The sequence below is a fragment of the Suricata suricatta genome, chromosome 11 (assembly GCF_006229205.1).
Source record: "Suricata suricatta isolate VVHF042 chromosome 11, meerkat_22Aug2017_6uvM2_HiC, whole genome shotgun sequence".
NCBI lineage: Eukaryota > Metazoa > Chordata > Mammalia > Carnivora > Herpestidae > Suricata > Suricata suricatta.
The window spans coordinates 43,677,854-43,687,865 of record NC_043710.1 but is presented as its reverse complement, the minus strand read 5'-3'; the positions used below and the strand labels follow the sequence as shown (position 1 = coordinate 43,687,865).

At 44.9% G+C, this 10,012-nt stretch overlaps 1 pseudogene; it reads right to left on the bottom strand.

Moving 5' to 3' along the window:
* Nucleotides 1-7,582: 7,582 nt before the first annotated feature.
* Nucleotides 7,583-10,012, bottom strand: part of LOC115271827 — a 2,804-nt pseudogene continuing 374 nt past the window's right edge.

Genomic DNA, 10,012 nt, shown 5'->3' with positions numbered 1-10,012 from the left:
ACCTGAGCTGAACCAACTAAGCCACCCAGGCGCCCCTACATTTTTCTGACTGGAGATAGTGCTGATTAGAAGCCAATTCTTTCTCACATAAAGGTGCTTTTTGAAGCGATGTAACCATCTTCTTTGGGCGGATTAGGATGAGATTGTAATTAGCCAGGGCTGTGCTTTAATGCCAGCTGTGGCGCCTGGTGACAAAGGGGCCCTAGAGAGAGTTGACTTAGAGCAGATGGAAGAAGAGGAGAGCGGAGTGGAATACAGTTGTGCTTACTCAGAAACTGCAGGAAAGAGACAGTAAGTAGATCAAAGACACAAGGTTTACATAACGAATCTAAATGAATTTATTATGGTTATTTGGGTGTTAGAAACATCACACTCCAAGACAAAGGAATTTGGCTTAGTCCTTTATCTCCAGAATTAGTGGGAAAAGCAGTCTGTCACTGCATGTGCCTGTGTGTGTGCGTGTGCCTGAGTGTATACATGTGCATACCTATATGGCACAACTTTCCTGCCTACTAATTGTGAAAGAGTCCTGGGGGTTTATGGGTAACACCCAAAGAAGGCTCTTTGCAGGCGGATACAGCTCTTGGCTCTGTTTGCCCATGTCCTGTTGGATCCCTTCAGAAGCAGTGACCCCTTTGCCTATTATAACACGCTTGAAGCAGAGCTCTTGCTACGATTCATAAGCCCTAGTGCCCGGTGGCCAGAGTCCTTAGCCATTTCTGTTCAGCGTCTCATGTAGTTTTTCAGCATCCATCCCCTGCTTTCTCCAGTTATAATACCCAATTTTCTAAGTTTCATGGAAGAAGCATGTGACTGGCTAATTAGAGTACTACGTCTCATGGATTTAGTGATTGGCTGAGTAGCTGACATATAGTCTATTGAAAAGCCAGTATGATTTTTTGGAGACAGCTGCTGGGGAACATTATACCAACCCTGTCAATGAAATCAACACAGAGAGGGAAATACAATATTGGCAAGTGGATAGAAATAGTTCTCTTGATATATTTTAGATCCCTGGATCAAGCCATACCTGGTGTTAGTTACCTATGCTCTATTTAGTATCCAACCAATAAATCCTCCAACTTCTTTGTCTTTTCCCCCTTAAGCCTGGTTTGCATGTGTTTTCTGTCATTTGCAATAGGAGGTGTCCCAACAGATCAAATGAAGTTGTCCTGCTCCTGGGAACTTCAAGTGAGGCGAAGGTCATGGCTATCTGTGAACCTAGCATCTCCCCTCTATCCTCCAAGTCTCCAAGAACAGAATTCTTTTCTGGTTTGGGTGCTTTCTCTATTTTCAGCCCCTGGAAGATTTTTCATTCTGGAACAATCCAGCTCGAGGTTCTATATGACTAGGCCTTTGAAAATAAACAAACAAAACCGGTTAATTCTCCCACAAGGCAAAGGTTACTTGGATCTCTTGAACACAAACACTTGGTTGATCTTCCAGAAGCGGGGGAGGGAAAAACCTACCTTTTTATTTGCTTGTAGGTGGTGGAACAAGCTAGAATAGATATCTTGATAACTTAACTGCTAGTTAACTTTAAAGGTATAATGCGGGGCGCCTGGTTGGCTCAGTCGGTTAAGCGTCCGACTTCGGCTCAGGTCATGATCTCACAGTCCATGGGTTCGAGCCCCACGTTGGGCTCTGTGCTGACAGCTCAGAGCCTGGAGCCTGCTTTGGATTCTGTGTCTCCCTCTCTCTCTGCCCCTCCCCTGCTCACTCTCTGTCTCTCTCTTTCAAAATAAAATAAAGACATAAAATTTTTTTTTAATAAAATAAAGGTATAATGCTAAGGCAGCAAAGTCCCAGTACTAGAGCACCTAAGCACTGACTCACTTTCAGGCATGTTTGAAACACCATAAGGACAAGACAGTGTAGAAAGACACAAGGCAACTGACCCCGCGCTTCCTGACTAGAGAACTCTGGCCAGCTGGCTAGGTGACCAGAGCCACGCTTACATGGCAGATTGCAAATTTAGATGCCTCAAGGGGCCATGTGGATAGCAAAGCTATTGATGGGGGGCGGGGGGCGGGGAGGATGGAGAAGCACAGACAGCAGTGGGGACCATCCGGAACAGGAGAGGACTGTTCAATAAACAGGCAGCAGATACTCAGCCTGTTGTCGCCATGTGGGAAAATGGGTCAGTGTGGCTTCAGTTTAAGAGAAGCCCTAAATTTTACAAGTTCTAAACGTTGGTCGCTAGTTAAATAAATACATTTTATAAAGGCAAGCAGTGCTGCCCAGCCAAACAAAACACATAAGCTGACAAGATCCATCTTCTTCTGTTCCTTTGTCTAAGTCCAAGACAAATAGCCTCTCAGCATCAGAAACCAGATTCTCCAAATGTCACAAGCTACTAGATGGTTGCCTGGCTTAGACGACTATGGATGACAGGTGTCTGGGTTGACCTGTTCTTCCTTTTCCAGGTACTGGACCTGGCTCTCCTGTTGGGGAGGGGGGGCTTCTCTCCCTCCATGTGCATGTGGTTTAGGTAAGGCTGACTCATCCCCGGAATGTAAGGGTCAGCCCACAACCCTGTCCTGGCCAGAGATCTCATCCTCCTGCCACAGTGGACTAGGCAATACGGCAATTCCTGGATTTCTTTTTAAAACAATTATTGGAAAAGAGAAGCTCGTTTCCTTTGAGATTGCTAGCTAGCTACAAGGATTTTCCATCTAGAGGGTTCATGTAACACCCATGGGAGAGGCTAAGAAAAGAACTTCACGATCACCAAGGAAAGCAGCAAACAGGGAGAGTGAAGGTGGGAAAGAGAAGTAGACAGGGACTAAATGTGAGCTCCTGGATCCAGCTACACCTGAAGCCATGTCTACAACTGGACTTTGAATAGCTTAGCACAATTTTCTCCTTTTCTTAAGACAGTTTTAGTTTGCATTCTCTCACTAGTAACCAAAATAAGCCCGCCAAATAATAGTGTGTTACTCAATACCTGAGAGCACCTCGGACACACTGAAGCCCAGAGCCTTGTCTGGGCCCCTGGGGCTGGGAGGTGGGGGTATCTGTGAAGCCAACATTGAACTTGTAGGGAGAAGGCCAGAAGAAGAAGTGGGGCTGACAATTCACCTTTTCTGCAGGGTTAGTGTCAGATGTGTGCTAGGGAAGCATCCCACTTTCAGTCTGTTTTGCTATAACACTTGTGCATTGTGAGTGATTTTAACGTAAATTAGCTCAAATATCCGTGAAATGCGGAAGGTTGCATTGGTCTGTCTGTGATGCTGCCGGCACAGCAAAGGCGGAGGTCACAGCGCAGGGACACAGCCGACTGCAGGAAACAGAGCGAGGAGGCAGGAAGAAGTGCCACACAGTTGTCCCTTGCTTCATGTCACCTTAGTTAAGCCACAACTCCGTCTCAGGAGTGCTTCCTGCTCAGTGGTCTCCGTCCTGGGGATTGATTCTTTATCTCCATGACTCAGAACACTTCTTTTACATTGCCTTCCGTCAAATTACCCTTTCCTTCTTGCTTCCTTTTCAAGTCAAAGTCCTTCATTTTCTGCAGCATTTTTTTTTTTTTTTATGTATTAGGAGCCTAGCGTTCTTTTTAAAACTCTGCTGGGGTTTTTTTTAAAAAACTTTTTTTTGGTGTTTTTTATTTATTTTTGAGAGAGAGAGAGACAGTGTAAGCAGAGGAGGGTCAGAGAGAGAGGGAGACACAGAATCCGAAATGCCTCCAGGCTCTGAGCAAATGGTGAGCACAGAGCCTGACGCAGGGCTTGAACCCACGAACCGTGAGATCATGACCTGAGCCGAAGCCGGACACTCAACCAACTGAGCCACCCAGGCGCCCCTGTTTTGTGTTTTTTTAATTAAGACTGTTATTGCTTTGGTTACTGCTCTGTTTGCAAACTTATGTATGTTTTGAATTGTCTGCTTCGATCCTATTTTCCCATAAGTCATTATTTTTAGTGTGTAATTTTACGGAAACTGTTTCCTCCCTCCCCCAGGAGCACACATATCTTCTTATTGCAGAAACACCTGCATTTTTTTAAAAAAAGGCAGAATGATAGAATGGCCTCAGTATGCTGACCTTGGATCATGTTGCTTCAGTTCTCATTCATTTCCTTGCTTTTATATGGTATTATCAAGGTTCAACCTGCCTTTTAATCTTTTGTTTCTTTGTTTACTATTGAAATGTAAAGAGACTTATGCCTGAACCCCGGGGCCTAATAGGGTAAACCTGGAAGGTTTTGTGGACCCCCTGAATTTAATTGTCAAAACTGGAAGACGTCGCTGTACCCCCTCAGCATCCAGGAGGGGCCTTTAAGCAAAATCATATGCACCAACAATACAGCATAAACAGATGCTACATGCTGTAAAGGACATGAGATTCAGGCAGCTGGAAAATTGTGCTACAAAAATAAACACCCACTTTCTGCAAATTGGGCAACTCTCATTAGCCCTGGGAAGCTTATTTTCATGGTTAAGTAGTTAAGCTGCTGATTAAAGGCACAAGACCATTTAGGCACCTGCTTATTCTTTCATTTCCTATTTTAAACTTTGACCAGAAGATGGCGCTCTTGAATGTAATTTGGCAGAGGGCTCCTTAGCTCTGGCTCTGCGAGGCCAATTCAGCACCTACAAATAACTTCCTTCTTAAATTTTTTTTACGTTTTTTATTTATTTTTGAGAGACAGAGATAGAGATAGCTAGCGCAGGGGAGGATCAGAGAGAGGGAGACACAGAATCTGAAGCAGCCTCCAGGCCCTGAGCTAGGGGTCAGCACAGAGCCCGATGCAGGGCTCGAACCCATGAACCATGAGACCATGACCTGAGCTGAAGCCGGACGCTTAACCGACTGAGCCACCCAGGCGCCTCTACTTCCTTCTTAAACTAAGAAAATGACTTGGGTTTTCCGATGGAGAGAGGAATGCAGTTGTAAAACCAGCTAGAAGCCTGAGTGGCTAAGAACGTAATAACACCACCTGTTATGTTTTCATTTGGATTTAAAAATTCAATTAATGCTGATTAGTGTTTGTGTATGTGAGGGGAGGTATAGCCCCAGTGCTGTGCTGTTAAAACAGGAAATAATACTTTGAAGAAAAGAATAAGACATTTGAGGAAGAACTAGTTTTTGATTTGACCACATTAGAATAATGACAGCTTGGTACACTGGAGTCTGTTGAGCCTGGCTTTCTATCTTCTATACAGATGCCACATATAATGGCTTATATCTTCCAGACTTGCCTTTGCATGCTGCCAGATGACTCCAAAGCCATTATTCCCAGTACTGAGTAAACCAGGAGGTTTTGGAGCCAAAGAACTTACATATCTTCAAACGTTGCTTTTTATCCAGAGTCCACCAATATTTGAAGAGGAAATTCTAGAATGTGGTGGCTTGAGGTTTGGGTCTTAGCTTATGTTGAGATGTGGGTCCAAGAGAGTGATGTCCTAAAATAGAATCACAATGTGGCTGGCTGGGTGCCCTGCGTGCGGTCCTCTGACTGCAGTATCTCTTTTCATCCTTATGGCACCTTAATGATCCTCGTTTACAGATGAGGAAGCCAAGGCTTCAATAGCTAAATAGCTGCCTGAGATTAGACAGGTAGCAACTATTACTACTAGGAAATTATTCAGCTGGTTCCAGAATCCACACTCCTTACCATGCTGTTGATATCCCCCTAGAATGGCTGCCGTCTTTTTCACCTTCCACTTTTTTTTAATGTTTTTTTATTTGTTTTTGAGAGAGAGACACACACAGAATGTGAGTCCGGGAGGGGCAGAGCAAGAGAGACAGAATCCGAAGCAGGCTCCAGGCTCTAAGCTGTCGGCACAGAGCCCGAGGTGAGGCTTGAACTCATGAACCGCGAGATCATGGCCTGAGCCAAAGTCGGATGCTTAACCGACTGAGCCACCCAGGTGCGCCTGTTTCTAATTTTAAAGAAATTCTAAACAAGGTCTCTAAACAAGTGTGCACACCACCTGCACACTTGGGAAACGGCCAGCTTAAGGTTGAGACCAGCCAGGTCTAGCTCTCTGCTCTGAGACAAGAGATTCTCTCCCGTCAGCGTTCAGGAGAGCCCAGGTCTTCAGAGCTATCAGGGCTGGTGCACGTGTGCTGAAGAGTCAGCCCATCCTTCCCCTGGGCTGGGGAGAGAAAGAGTATCAAAATTATCTCCAACTTGGTGAGGCTGGAGCCAAGGGAAATTATAGGGACTGAATGATACTCATGCCTGGGGGTCCAGGGTGTGCAAAGTCCATTTGCCAAGGCGTTGTCTTCCATGAAGAGTACTTGGATGGCCCGTCAGTTTGTCAGGGCTGCCATAACAGAGTATTGCTCACTGGCTGCCTGAGACAGACGTTTTTTCTCTCATAGATCTGGAGCTAGAGGTCTGATCAAGGTGTGGACGGGCCGTTTCTTTCTGAGGGTGTGAGAGAGATTCTTTGCATGTCTCTTTTCTAGCCTCTGGTGGTTTGCTGCCAATCCTCGGTGTACCTTGGCTTGTAGAGGCTTCTTATATCTGCCTTCATTTTCACATGGCAGTGTTTTTGGGGGCATGCCTCTTCCACTGGTGCTCTTTGTGTAAGGATGCTGCCGTGTTGGGTTGGGGCCCATCCTACTCCAGCATGACTTCATCTTAACTAATTGTATCTGCAACCACTCTGTTCCGAATAAGATCGTATTCTGGGGGATTGGGAGTTAGAATTTCAAAATCCCTTTTGGGGGGAATAAAATTCAACCATAACAGATATCCTCTGCTAAAGCTGGCTTCTATAATTCCCTCTTTTCTAAGCTTATCTATGACTGACCGTTACAAGGTTTACTCGTTTTAGGCCAGGGTTTCTGAACTTCTTGGCACTATGGACGTTTTGGACCAGATAATTCTTTGTTGTTCGTAGGCTGTCTTGGGCATTGTCACTAGATACCAGTAGCACTTGACCCCTCCCTGAGTTGTTACAGTCAAAAATGTCTCCAGACATTCCCCAAATTCCCCTGGGGTGCAAATTCACCCCCTTCGAGAACCATTGCTTTAGATACAGCAACATGTTGTAATCAGCACCAGCTACGCCCTGGGGTCAGGGAGTAACTCAGCTCCTGGGAACTTTGTATCTCTGAGCTCTCCGTCCATGTTCTGCCTCCTCCCGGTTTCAGTCCTGGAAGGTGACCTCTCAGGCAGGGTATGCCCCTCCCAGGAGCTCCCAAGACCATGTTTTCTTTTGTTAGTTGTTTCTGATGTCACCCGTGTATCTAGAACAGCATACTACAATAGCTCTTACTAGAGAGTATTGAAATAGTATTGCCTGATTCTTCCTGATGGGACTCCTAGCTTCCTGGTAGGGGCAGGGAATGGGGAACAATAATGCTTTATTAAATTTTATATTCTTTTTTTTTTGCATGAATGCTAAGTGAAAATGATTTTACAACAATACTACTATTGTTTACATTTCAACATTCCCACCATCCCCCATCTCCAAAACAAGAACACCATGTTGCTACCAAGTTTACTGTGTTTTTCACAATACAGTACTTTGGGACTTTTTAATGTAAACAAACAATCTTGATTAACTAATTTTCAAAATAATGATACAAATTGATCATTTTTCTTGGAATGGAAAACTTGCTTGGAGATTACTTCATTCTTTTTCTCTTTTTCAAAAGTGCATCTCGTAGTGCCAGCTGCTTTTCTCGGAAGGAACGCTTGTTCTTTGACCGGACATTATGGCTATACCGCATCATCATAAAGTTCTTCTGTTTTTTCTTCTCTTTATTTGTGGAACTAGAAAATGGGTTCATCCTGGTTTTCTTCCTCACAAATTCTTTTCGGTCTGTCTTCCCAGCCATTGCTGTGGCTAGTCTTGTCTCCTTGTCAGACTTCAGTTTCTTATGAAGGCGTTCAATGTCCCGAAGAGAAAGTAACTCACCCCTGGGCTCCTCATCACTATCTATTTCAATGAATTTCCTCTTTTGGGCTTTCCCTGGCCCAGCGTCAAGTTCCTTCCTCATTTGGGCCATGCGGATTTTCTGGAAGTCTTCCTGAGTTAAAACTCGGCTGGTGCTAATGGCCGCGGCTTTGGCTTTGCGCTCGTCCATGGGCATGCTGTTGAGCTTCTTGGAGATTTCTTGCTGTTCTTCATCAGAAGAGTGGTGCACGTCAACCCACTCGCCATCAGCATCTGCCTCCTCACTGAGACTGGTAGTCTCCCTCCCATCTTCATCATTTTCAGCATTCTCTTCTGTTTCAACTTCTAGAACTTCTGCTCCTGGAATGCAGTCTTTAGCATCTAATTCTCCATATTCTTGCACTCCTGCTTCTACGGAAGCCTCTGTAGGCTTACCCTGGAATTTCTTTTGCAACATCTGAGGATTCAGTGTTCGGAATAGCTGAATCAAAGTTCTAGCGGACATCACCACATTCTTATCTTTGTGTGTTTTATGCTGAGCCAGGTCTTGGAGAAGTTCTTCAGTCATGGCTAGAGGACATCGAGCCGTTATCTCTTCTATAGCGTTGATTCCTACTGTCATGACCTCCCCGGAGTTCTTATCCGTGACAAAATTGTTGGCCACAGTCATGAGCAATGACTGAATGATCTCTGAGGGTACTAAGTGATGAGATGCTTGGGCAGCAAACAGAAGAATCTTTGTTACCTCTCTTTGGTGGGGCTGCAGAAACCTTTGCACAAAGGGATAGAAGTTGAAGAGAAAAAGCTCATGAATTCTCACCAATCTGGAGATGAGGTTCATGAGCATCATTTTCTGTGGGGAGCGGCAAAGACTCAGCTGCTTGGCCATTTGCTAGCCGGATTTGTCACTCCCTGAAGGGAGTTGCAAAATAGGCAGGGGAGCGCCACTCCCTGTCAGAGAAGCCAAAAGACCAAAGATCAACCGCCTGCAGGCAGGGTAGCCTCAGCCCCTCAGGCGCTGTGCCAGAACACTTTGATCTGGTTCCCCTTTTACTCCAGTCTTAATCCCTTGACCCTGTTTCCTAGCAACTGACCTGGGCCAGCTGCTTTGTTTTCCCGCCTTGAAACCTTTATAAGAGACAGTTTTCTGAATAAAGCTCTCTCTCTTTTTTGCCTGATCGGAAACCGTGAGTTGTGTCTTTACTATCTGTGCGTCCCTTTTCCTGCCCTTTCTCTCCCTGCCTCAGGAAAAGAACCCACGAGGACTCTCCGCCCTGCCGGTCAAGGTGGACGAGACAGGTACCGTCGAACGCCGGGGACGAGTGCCCTGGGACCTGGTTCCGGGTTAAGACAATTTTCACCTCAAACCTCTCCTTAGAGCTCTCAAGTTGCTTTAGCAGTTTTCCTGCAAAATCTTGGGGATCGTGAATCAAATGAATAGCTGAAAAGTTAAACACCTCTGGTTTTTTCTTTTTTTTGTTTCTTGAGCACCTTCATAGCCTTTTCCAACCTTTTCTTGTTTTTGGAGCTTTTTTTCCCTGTGGCATATTGCACTAGCAGGTCTCTTGCTGTTGGTCCTTCATCCTCGGATTCTGAGTTGCTGTCCTGTTTCTCCTCTTCATCTTTCCCAAGGAAAAATGCCAAAGCAGCAACTAATATCTTGGTGACCTTAGAGAAACACGCTGTTGTTATCACATTGACAGTTTTGGCATCATTCCAGATATTTCTTCTGTAGAGTTCAATCATCACATCCAAAGATATCTTGGCTGCAGTTGCATTGCTGTCTCTTAACATGGTGTACATGAAATTCTGCAACACTATGTTCACTTTATTGTTCTTGTGTTTTGCATTTATATTCTTGATATCAGTGACAATATGTGTGTACAAAGTCTTTCGCAGAAGCTTATCGTGGCAACGCAGAAGTTCAAAGAAGAGTTCTAGCAAACTTGATGGATTGACGAGATTCTTGTTTCTCAGCAAGATCAAAGCTTTGCAAAATGTCATTCGAAGATCTGGATCCAAGACAGTGTGATTGTAGGAAAGAAGATCTTTCAGCTCTTGAGGAAAGTTACTTAAATGTTCTGGATAGCAGTGACCAATCTGTGCCATAAACATCACCAGCTCTGCCAGTTCTTTGATGGGCTTAGTTGGTTGTAAT